Raw genomic sequence first — 12169 nt, 5'->3', positions numbered from 1 at the left:
TCAGAGGCAGATGACCAGTCCTATTATCCCCCTAAGGTGTATGCTCAAACATGGCAGGGTTATATTACTCATATCATGCATATGTTGTATTGCAATGCTTAGTTTTTACATCATATACACAATATTGAATGCCATCTCCTTAGTTGACACATCATATATGCGATTGCCCTCTTCTCACTTCCCTAGTATATAAATCATATATTTGAATTATATCATGCCATGATGTTTACATAGACAGCATGTAAAGAATTATGGCATGCCAACCCATTTTCTAAAGACATAATATAGTTATATCATCTCATCCTGTTTACATAGTCATCATATTTTGAATTATGTCATTCTATCCGTGAATTATATCATGCCATCATGTTTCCATCAACGGCATGTTTGTGATTTATGGCATGCCAACCACTTTAAAAGAAACATCGTATAGTTATATCATGTCATTCTGTTTACATAGTCATCATATTTTGAAGTATGTCATTCTATCCTATTTAGTTAGCCATCATACATGTGAAATTGTGTCATGCTATCCTGTTTAATTAGCCATCATATATGTGAAATTATGTCCTGCTATTCTGTTTGGTTAGACCACATAAATGTGAATTATTTCATGCCCTGTTTTCTTCCCTACTATCCATTGCACCTGTCTATCTTACACTGTCTGTACATTCAATTACTTTTCTTGTTTATCAGCCATTTCAATTGGAGGGGGTGATGGCAGTATCTTTGGGAGTAAAAACACGGTCTTTAGAAAAGATCATGCTACATGTCGATGGAGATAGAACCACGGTTGTACTTGCCCAAGAACCAGCCCCACCACACATAACCCAGACTCACGCAGATTGTACCCCTACCCAGTTGGACAGAGAACCAACTACACCCCATCTAACCCCAACCCCAGCAGATAGTAATCCAGTTCCCGTTGACACAACACCGTCTCCACCACAGAGCACCCAAACACGAGCAGTTAGTAAGGCAACTGCAGTGCGCAAAGCACGAGGACCACCACTCCGAACCCCAAGTCAACACTTAAAGCAGAAGAAGAATTGTTCTCAGGTCAGGTTCCGTAGCCATGGTTCATACTACTTTGCTCTTGCATCACTGTATTTACTCATACCAACTAATTTCAAATTTGAAGGATGCAATTGAAACTCCAATGGCGCAACAGGTATGTTTTAAACCTATTTCTTTAACGTGTTTGCTGTTGTAACTTGCTCTATGTTGATTTCAGTTTCAATTGAATAAACAGTTACGTTCTCATGCCATGCACATTACAAGTGTTGTTATTGATGTGTAGTTTCCCACACTTATATTCTGTCTATGTTGCTTTGTCTTAAATAGATATGATTCAAACTGTATCTATCTTGATTTGGCAACATAAACTAGAATGATATAGACCATACAATGACCATACTACATAGATATATGTTTGTTCCATGTTGTTATCCTTTCCACCTTACTACTGAACTGGTTTACCAAAATGAGTTTCATATACTACATTGTAAACCTATGATGTGTTTGTTTGTTTCTCTTTTAGAACGCGGATAAAATATTGGAGAAGAGTACCCCGTTATGCAATGGTAAAGGAAGTAATGCAGATAAGGTTCAAGATAGTGAGACATCCCTGTTGGTCTCCAAGAAAGTTGATAAAACTATATTCAAGACATTGAGACAACCCCAAAGTCCTGTCTTGATGTAGTGTTCGAGTTACTGGCTACTACTGCTGGCACCAGCTCTTCGAACTCGCTGCTTGAATCAATTCGGCTTCTTGAGGCTCAACTTAAAGTTGAAAGAAATCGATCAGATGTTATGCGATAGGAAGCCGAAGGACTAAGGAAGTCCCTGCAGAATTCAGATGCATACTTTCTGGTGCAATAACAAGTGCTGGAGGATTTAAGCGCCAAACAAGAGAAAGTTAATAAGCTTGCTAAGAATCTTGCCAGCATTATGGGTACCCATGATATTGTTTCTTGAGCTCTTCTGAAGTGGTTTCAGTTCTGGACTTGTTTTGCTACGGCGTTTATATGCTGCTTTGTTCCCTATATTTGCACTGGTGGCGAACTTTGATGCCCAGTGGATGTAATATGTGTAATAGTCGTGATAGCCTAGCGTAAGTTCCTTGCTAATTTATTTCCTTATTGTCTTGTTTATTTGTTTTCTTATAGTCAGTGCAGTTCTTTTTCCGCGGTTTGCTAGTGGCCACAATAACCTATTTTTTAAAACTAGGCCACAATAATCATGGGCTACATATTTAGTTAACATGGGCCTCCTACGGGCCATAGAAACAATGGGCCTTCTAAGGGGCGTAGAAACAATGGGCCTTATACAGGCCGTAGACACAATGGGCCTTCTACAGGCCGTATCATCAATGGGCCTTCTCCGGGCCGTATGATCGGTTGGCCAAACATGGGCCAATAACAGACCACTTTATGGTCGTAAAATGGGCAAGAGTTGAAATCATCCGTTCATGGGCTGACCATAACGGGCTGTCGTTAATCGGTCGTATTTGATGACGCTATGAAAACGGCCCAACGTATTAACGGGCCACAAACGACCGACTGTAATCACATGCTGAATTTGGCCCACAAGCAGAAAATGACAATAATGGGCTGTAAGTAAACGAATGCTGGAAATGAGCCCAAGAATAAATGGGCCCTGAGAAGGCCGAAATATAACATGGGCTGGAAACGGCCCAACGAAATAATGGGCCGTTAATGGGTATAAAGTGATACACTGTTCAGTACGGGCCAGTTTCACCACGTGTTGTTAATGGGTATAAAGTGATACACTGTTCATTACGGGCCAGTTCCACCACGGGCCATTAATGGGCCGAGAGTTACTAAGGGCCTCATATGGGCCGAAAGACGTCATGGGCCATACATGGGACGGAAGTCAAAACGGGCTGGAATTATATTGGACGGCCTAGATGACGCTACTGGGGCTAATTTGGATAGGCCGTAAACGGGCCCTGGGTTAGTGGGCTGTAAATGGGCTATATGCGAACAGGCCGTTAACAGGCTTGCCATGGGCCGGCTCGCCACCTTTTGACCAAGTCAAATGGGCTGACCTTTTCACAGGAGTGGGCCTCTGTTGAGCCGTGCCACGTGTCGACGTATCATAGGTGCTTTGGGTCCAATGAGTGGATGACATCTGTCCCAACGGTGAGCTGACACGTGTTTGCTCCAGCCAATGATGATTTTACACATGGAAAATCCCCATTGGTTGGGGCTGTTAACGAGTTATCGGATCCAAAACTGGACATGTTAGCTTAACGGCGTTCCATTACGGTGGATGCCACGTGTCAGTCACCCTTGACGAAAGCACTTCTATGATGCGCGATTTATCTTCATGGAAGTGGACACTTCCGTGATGATAATTTTGGTAATGTCATGGAACACTTCTATGACAGCACAGGTATGACTATCTTGATTCTGTCATAAAATTGTCATGGATGTACATGCATGACAGAAAACGTGACCTACTGTGACAAACACGTATCATCACGGAAGTGTATTTTTTGTAGTGACTACTGCTGAATCAAACATTCAACAGTAGTCACGGGGACTACACCCAGTGGGTGCACTTAGCGTGCCCCCGCTGGTTCGACTTTTTCATTCGGCAAGGTCCGTCCAGTCGAGAAAAAAAGGCAATACTTATTCTCAGACCACCACCGACTGCCCGCAGTCGACCGCGGTCTCGGGGACTACACCCAGTGGGTGCACTCTGCGTGCCCCCACTGGTCCGGATTCCACTCTACACGACCTGTCTAGACCAAGTGGAAGAACAGTAAAGAGATATTTTGGCAAAGACACCCGCCGAACAAACCATTCGACGGTGGCCTTGGGGACTACACCCAGTGGGATACACATTAAAGGTTCCAAAGCACAGCAGTTTTCGGGTAGCATATCCTAATAGAACAAGCATCAAGATAAAGACCAGTCGGAAATCAATTAACATGGACGTTGGTCCGGAGAGCTGAGCTAGCATCATAAGAAGCTTGACTGGCCTCGCACACCACCTTCATCTACTCCATCATAAGGCTTGCCTGGCGTATAGCTTCCTTGGAAGCACTCACCTGGTCCTCCGGGACATGATGGGTGACGAAGAGTGGAGCTTGTGGAATGGTCAGAGGAGCCATGGGATCTGAGGTATGAAGTTTCATGGACGGAGCAAGGTCTTGGGCAGTCGACACCGAAGGGCAATCAGTAGACAATGGATCGGCAAAAGAAACAGAAGCTCGAGCTGGGTCTCCTGATTGCTGAATCACTGGTTCTGGCACTGGTGTCGACTGAGACACCTTGCTCGCAGGCGCCCTCCTGCTCAAGGTCCTGCTCTTTCTTCCCGTGATCTGCTGGGGCACATCTTCATCATCGTCCGGAAGATCAATGACATTCGGTGGTGCTGCAAAGGACTCGATAGTCAGAGCTCTGTCAATTGGCAGTACAAGTTGACAAAATGAGAGAAAAGTGATGGAGTTGTACCTGCTTTGGAAGTGGCCGCATCCTCAGTCTCCTCATTGTCTTGGTCCTTGTCAATGTCCATGGAGATCACGGAAGTAGCAGCGCTGAAAGTGTTAGAACTCACTCGGTTAAGCATCAGAATGAGTCGACAAACGTGCACCAATTCCCAAACAACGCGAGAGAGATAAAAAGAAGGTAAAATACTTACGCAGAGGTGACGGGAACATCCACTTTGATCTTGGGCAAAGCCTTCCGAGGTTTCGAAGGAGCAGTCTTAAGCTGCTTGGCGGGCTATTTAGTCGGCACCGGGGACGAAGTCCGAGTGCGCTCGTGTTCTTGGGCTCTGGGAGGTACCTCCTTGCCACGCTCGCTCGCAGGGTCCTGAGATTGCTTGGATCGACGCTCCAAACAAGGTGGTGTTTCGACCTCCTCACTGCCGCCCGAGTCATCAATGTCGTCCTCATGATCATCAGGGGACTGCCACTCGCCACTCTCGTCTGTGCTTTCCATTCCTTCCTAGATTTGCTCCCCTTTCGGCATCGAGTACAACTCAGTATAAATCTGCAAGGCAAAAAGTCAAACAGGCATCCATCAATTTCAAAGACTACCACGAATCAGAACAAGAATACATTCGGAAACAAAGGTTAGACCTTTTCCGGCTCGTTTTCAGCACTGAAGGGGACGACTCTCCTGGACCCCCTGGGGTTGTCTTTGTTGCCAGTGATACTCCGTAGCCACTACTCCACCGTCTCCTCAGAGACTTCCTCTGGGTCGACCCGAGTGTTGTCGTTAGGGCCCGAGTACATCCACATAGGATGAACGCGGGCTGGAAGGGGCTGGATGCATCTGCTGAGAAACACTTCCAACAAATCCATGCCAGTCACGCCATCACGCACCAGTTGGACTACTCGGTCAACTAACATTGACACCTCTTCCTTCTCTACTGGAGTCATGATAAGGGAAGAAGGTTGGCTGACTCTTCCATGGTGAAGGGGGGAAGGCCGGTCGACTGACCGGGAGTCGGAACATCCCGGCAGTAGAACCAGGTCGACTGCCACCCTCTAACCAAGTCGGGAAGGGTCATGGCTGGGAAAGTACTTCTACCCCGAGTCTGAATCCCTAAACCCCCGCACATTTGGATCACGTGCGTCCTCTCATCACTCGGATTCGCCTTCTTCAAAGTCTGGGAGCGGCAAGTAAAGATGTGCTTGAACAAAACCCAATGCAGTCGACAGGCCAAGAAGTTTTCGCACAGAGAGATGTAGGCGGCGAGGTATGTGATTGTGCTGGGTGAGAAATGATGAAGTTGGGCACCAAAAAAGTTCAAGAACCCTTGGAAAAAGGATGCGGAGGCAGAATGAAACCACGGTCGATGTGAGTAGCAAGGAGAACGCACTCACCCTCCTATGGTTGTGGCTCAGTCTCGGTCCCCGGCAGTCTCCAAGATCCGTGAGAAATCAGGCCCCCGCTGGCCATGTCCTCCAAATCCTCCTTCTGGATTGCAGAGCGGGTCTAGTCCCCCTGGATCCAACCAGGCGGCAGACCGGACCATGATGACGATCCCCGACTCGTCTTCTTGCCCTTCGCCACCGCTGTCGCCTTCTTTGCGTGCTCTAGGGCTGCCGTCTTGTCCTTTCCCATCGCGACGAACTACGCACGGGCAGGGCAGCGGCGTTGAGAGTGGAGGCGGACGCGGTGGAGAGGCAGAGGAGGAAGAAGGAGAATAGGGTGGACTGTGCAACACATCGGCTTCGACGCCTTTTATGAGGAGGTTTCTGAGTGGCTGACTCATGGGCCCAAGAGATCATGTCAAATCCCGCAATAGTTGTGCGCCGGATACGTGGCGAAAAAGGTGGCGCAAGAATTGAGGCGCTTCTGTCTATCCACTCCGTTTACTACGGCACACCCCGTCCCGCACGCTTCCCCGAAATTTTGAATCCCGTGAGATCTGGGAACCGCAGAGCAATCAATCGCGCCGAAGATTTCGTACCATATCAACACTCGAAGATCGTCGGTTAAGTTCACTCGAGGGCCTCTGAATTGATCAAGGCGACTGAAACAAGACCGAAGCTTCATCATGACTCGCGAATCTAGATGTAATACCTCCGAAGTATCGAATCGAGTCGAAGTTAACTTCAGCTCCATCTTCACTCGGACCTTAATCCATTCGGGGGCTAATGGCGATGACATGAACCTAGGGTAGGGTCATAGGCCTGTCCTAGACACCCTACCCAAGGACACTGCCCTAGAGTCAAAGGCATTCAAAGCACAAGAAGAGAAACTGACTGAGTTATCGAGGAGTGCAATCCACTGGACCTTCAACCTCACTCAGATACCCCAATTCCATTCGACAAAGAGAATGAGTCACTCGACGATACAAGAAATCACTCGGAGTAGAGAAGGCCTAACGTCACTTAGGATGGCAACGGTCAGGCAATCACTCTATAGACTTAAAGATCATTTATACTCATTTATTGTTGGCGTTATCAGTAAAGCTCAATCTTAATGTACATTGAACCCTTTGTAATGTGGGTTGGCTGGGGTCCTGGCGCACTCTATATAAGCCACCCCTCCATAGGCACAAGGGTTCACACCCCCTGTAACTCTCACGCATAATCCAGTCGACAACCTCCTGGCACCGAGACATAGGGTTGTTACTTCCTCTGAGAAGGGCCTGAACTCTTAAATCTTGCGTGCACAACCTTGTCGTAGCTAGGATCTTGCCTCCTCCTACGTACCCCCAATTCTACTGTCAGACTTACTCCCACGACAGCGGCATATGTCTTTGATTGGCGAAAAGCTAGCATCCGACACAGCGTTGTACGAGGTCTTGTGCGTCTGCTCGAGCTGTGGGCCAAAAGAAACCTGTACGGAAGGCCTTAATTACAAGGGCCGAAGCTGCGGCGTGATGGTCGTCCCTCCTCTTCGCAGATAGATCTTTGAAGGACTCCAGCAGTGCTTTTCTTGTAGAGCTCTCCTTCATGAACCTTCTAGGCTTTCGAACGTCGAATGATGCAAAGAACCTCATTCTGGTCCTTAGGGAGCTCCTGCCTATTAAGGTAGGCCAGGAAGGGTTCGGTCCATGGGGTGATCACCGCCATGATTACATGGGTGGAAGGCGTTTGTTCTGTGCCCGAGCCCCCGATGATGTCCAAATCGTGTTCGGCATCCGGGGGTGTGATCAACACCGGATTGGTATTTCCGCTCTTGTCCTGCCATACCACGGATGGCTTAAAGAGCCTTTCCATGAAGGTATTAGGTGAGACGGTGTCACGTTTAGCACCCATTCGAGCAAGGATGTCCGCTGCTTGGTTACTATCTCGGGCCACGTGATGAAACTCGAGCTCCTCGAACTGAGCTGATATTTTGAGCACAGCATTGCGGTAAGCTGCCATCTTTCGATCTTTTGCATCGAATTCTCCCTTTATTTGGGATATTGCGAGGTTTGAATCCCTGCGCACCTCGAGGCGTTGTATGCCCATAGAAACAGCCATCCGGAGACCATGCCGTAGTGCCTCATATTCGGCTGCATTATTGGAGTCCATGTACATGATTTGCAATACGTAACGGATTGTGTCCCCTGTGGGGGATGTTAGGATGACACCGGCCCCCAATCCAGCTAACATTTTAGAACCGTGGAAGTACATCACCTAGTTGGAGTATGTGTCATACTCTTTAGGGAGTTCGGCTTCTGTCCAGTCGGCGACGAAGTCGACCAACACCTGATATTTGATAGCCCGGTGTGGTTTGTATGTTATTTCGAATGGTAGGAGCTCGATGGCCCATTTTGCAATGCGTCCAGTGGTGTCTCGATTGTTTATGATATCATTGAGTGGTATCTCGGAGGCCACCATGATCGAACACTCTTGAAAGTAGTGTCGCAACTTCTAAGATGCCATGAAAACCGCATATGGTATCTTTTGATAGTGCGGGTACCGGGATTTTCATGGTGTGAGAACCACCGATACGTAGTATATGGGTTTTTGGAGTGGGAATTTATGTCCCTCTTCCTCTGGTTCAACGACGAGTACTACGCTCACCACCTGGTGAGTTGCAGATATGTATAGTAGCATGGGTTCGCCGATGTTAGGCGCGACAAAGAATTGGGTTGTTTACTAGGAGAGTTTTTATTTCTTCCAAACCAGCTATTGCCGTGTCCGTCCACTCAAAGTGGTCGGTACGTCGAAGCAGGCGATATAGCGGCAGCGCCTTCTCTCCCAATCTGGAGATAAAGAGGCTCAAGGCTGCCATGCACTCAGCTAGTTTTTGGACCTGCTTTAGGCTTGTTGGAATTGCTAACTATGAGAAGGCTTGAATTTTGGCCGGGTTTGGTTCGACTCCTCTATTGGAAACAATGAACCCGAGCAGCTTTCCGGCCGGAACACCGAAAACGCATTTTTCCGGATTGAGCCATATGTCATATGCTCGAAGGTTGTCGAATGTAAGACATAAGTCGTCCACCAATGATTCGACATGTTTAGTTTTGATGAATACATCATCTACATATGCCTCCACCATCTTGCCAATTTGTTTTTCCAGGCATGTTTGAATCATGTGTTGGTAGGTGGCGCCGGTGTTTTTGAGTCTGAAAGGCATAGTGTTGAAGCAGAAAGGCTCATATGGGGTAATGAATGTCGTTGCGGCCTGGTCGGATTCCTTCATCTTAATTTGATGGTATCCAGAGTATGCATCGAGGAAACATAATGAATCATGTCCTGTGGTTTCATCAATGATCTGGTCGATGCGGGGCAGTGGGAAGGGGTCCTTAGGGTAGGCTTTATTGAGGTCTTTAAAATCGACACAAAGGCTCTCGGATTTGTCCTTCTTTGGCACCATGACTAGGTTCTTTGGCACCATGACTAGGTTTGCTAGCCAATCCTGGTGTTTTATCTCTCAAATAAACCCGGCTTCAAGTAGTTTGGCTAGCTCCTCCCCCATAGCTTGTCGCTTGGGTTCGAAAAATCACCGCAGCGTCTCCTTGACTGGGTTGAACCCTTTATTATGTTGAGGCTGTGTTCGAACAATCTGCGTGGGATTCCTAGCATATTCGAAGGGTGCCAAGCAAAGATGTCCCAATTCTCGCGCAGGAATGCTCTTAGAGCGGCATCGACCGTCAGATCCAGTTGTGCTCCAATGGCTGCTGTTTTATTAGGATCCGTCGGGTGGACTTGGAATTTGACTATTTCGTCTGCTGGCTTGAAAGAAGTAGATTTATGCCTTTTATCGAGAATTATATTGTCTCTATCCACTCTAGAGCGCAGAGCGGTGAGCTCCTCGGCCGCAAAGGCCTCGGATAGTGCCTCGAGGGCCAGGGATGTTGTTTTGTTTTTGGTGTGGAGTGCTATGTCTGGATCACTAGCGATAGTGATAACTTCGTTGGGCCCCGGGCATTTTGAGCTTCATGTACCCATAATGAGGTATAGCTTGAAAGCGTGTGAATGCATCTTGCCCCAATAGGGCGTGATATCCACTGTTGAAAGGCGCCACCTGGAAGATTAACTCTTCGAACATGTAGTTCTCAGGCATGCCGAATACCACATCAAGTTTAATTTTTCCCGAACATCGCGCTTCTCGACTGGGAATAATGCCTCGAAAGGTTGTACTACTCTGCTCGATGCGGCTCTTGTCCATTTGCATTTTGTGAAGCGTGTTCTCATAGAGGAGGTTTAATCCTCTACCACCATCCATGAGCACTTTACTCAGACGAAAGCCGTCCACAATTGGGTTTAGAACTAGAGCGACTGAAGGTTCGTCCGTAGCGTTGAAGGTTATCGCCATATCGTTCCAAGGATTGATTGCGGCTACTTGGTTGACTTCAGCGAGGTCATGGAGCGCCCCTTTGCGCCAATTGTTTGAAGAAAAGGTCTCGAAGACCGTAAGCACATTGGGATCGTTATCACCCGGGGAGTACTTCTTTGGGGTAGTGTTGGTGAGGATGGCCTCACCGCTCTTAGCCACTTGCCAGAGTATCCAACATGCTCGAAGGCTGTGTGTTGGTTCGGATTTTGGTATTGTGTCTATCTAACAAGGCTTATTGAGCCATTCATCTAGGACAGTTCTATGTCCCATTAAGGGCTTGATTTTCTTGTCCGTGGAGTGATGATCAGGTGCCCCGTGAGGGTGCATCCTTTTTGCCCGACCGGTGGGTAGCTTAAAGGCCGGTGGTTCCCACCGAGCTATCTGGGCTTTCCAAGCGCTTTCCATTGCGTAGTACTTTTGCACTATGTGTGCCAAATCTGCAAAGTGCAATATGCGGCGTCGGTTGAGGGCATTGAGGATCCCCTCGTCCGTACAGTTGCGGCAAAAGACTGATACTACATCATCGTCGCAGCAATCTTTAATCTTGTTTTTAACAAGTAGGAATCTAGCCTAAAAGTGATGGACTATTTCCCGAGGTTGCTGCCGTACATACATTAAGTGGCATATGTCCGAGTAACCAGAATTGCTTGGAGAGTATTGCTTGTGGTGGGTGGGTGGGCTTAAATCTGAGCCCTGACCCATTGTGGAATCCGAAATTTGAAAGATTTCTGAGGTTACCGGCCCAGGATCCGGAGTGTCCTGCGAATTTTTAGGCTCAACGCTTGGTTATATGTTCGAAGGATGAAACGCCGCTTCTCGAAGATGGGTATCCGGCTCGCTGGGTTGAGAGATCCGAACATAATTTGTTCTCAGCATAGGAGTAGAGGCATCCTTAACTTGCTCCTCCACAACTGTCACCAGGTGGGTGACAGGTGGGGACCTGATTTCCCTCTAATCGGGTTTAAGCCCAATCAGATCATGATCTATTACGACCCCCAGGTCGGCGAAGCAATCTAGCAGTTCGTTCAAAGACGAGATATCTGCCAGATCCATCCTATCGACGTTTTCGGGGTCGATGCGGAGATGATTTTTGGTGATCTGGGAGACCGCCTTGGGCTTAATGGCTGGGCGGGCACCCATAGTGAAACTACCAAGCTGGAGGATCTGCCCAGGAGCTAGGGCCCTTCCCGAGGTGATTTTGTCATTGATGACAAGGCGAGCCATCGATCCTTCTATCGACAACACAGAGGAACTCTCAATGAAAGCACCAATGTCGATGTCAAAACCAACCGATCTCGGTTAGGGGGTCCCGAACTGTGCGTCTGAGGATCGAAGGTAATAGGAGGCAGGGGACACAATGTTTACCCAGGTTTGGGCCCTCTTAATGGAGGTAATACCCTACTTCCTGCTTGATTGACTTTGATGAGTATAGGGGTTACAAGAGTTGATCCACCTCGAGATCATAATGGCTAAACCCTAGATGTCTAGCCTGTATGATGATGATTGCCCCTACGGACTAAACCCTTCGGTTTATATAGACACCGGAGGGGGCCAAGATTGTACAAAGTCGGTTTACAGAGAAAGGAAACTATGCAACTAGTAGCCAAGCTTGCCATCCATGCCAAGGTGAGTCCCATCCGGACACAGGGAAAAGCCTTCATCTTATACCTTCACGGCCCATTAGTCCGGCCCATGTCACATAGCCCGACCATCCGAGGACCCCTTTAATCCAGGAGTCCCTCAAGAGGAGCAGGCGTTTTCTATACGAGTGAGGAAGAAGGTGAGCGGGGGTTTTCAGGATGAGTGATAAAGATGGGGAGCGGGGGGGGGGGATTGGGGGGAGACGGAAGCAGGAGAGCGAGCTACAGTATAAGTGGAAGCAAGGAGGAAGGAGGGTTTTTTATGGG

The sequence above is a fragment of the Triticum urartu genome, chromosome 1A, assembly GCF_056163025.1.
Source record: "Triticum urartu cultivar PI428250 chromosome 1A, HENAU_Tu73, whole genome shotgun sequence".
NCBI classification, from domain to species: Eukaryota; Viridiplantae; Streptophyta; class Magnoliopsida; order Poales; family Poaceae; genus Triticum; species Triticum urartu.
Note: the sequence above shows the minus strand (reverse complement) of the source record.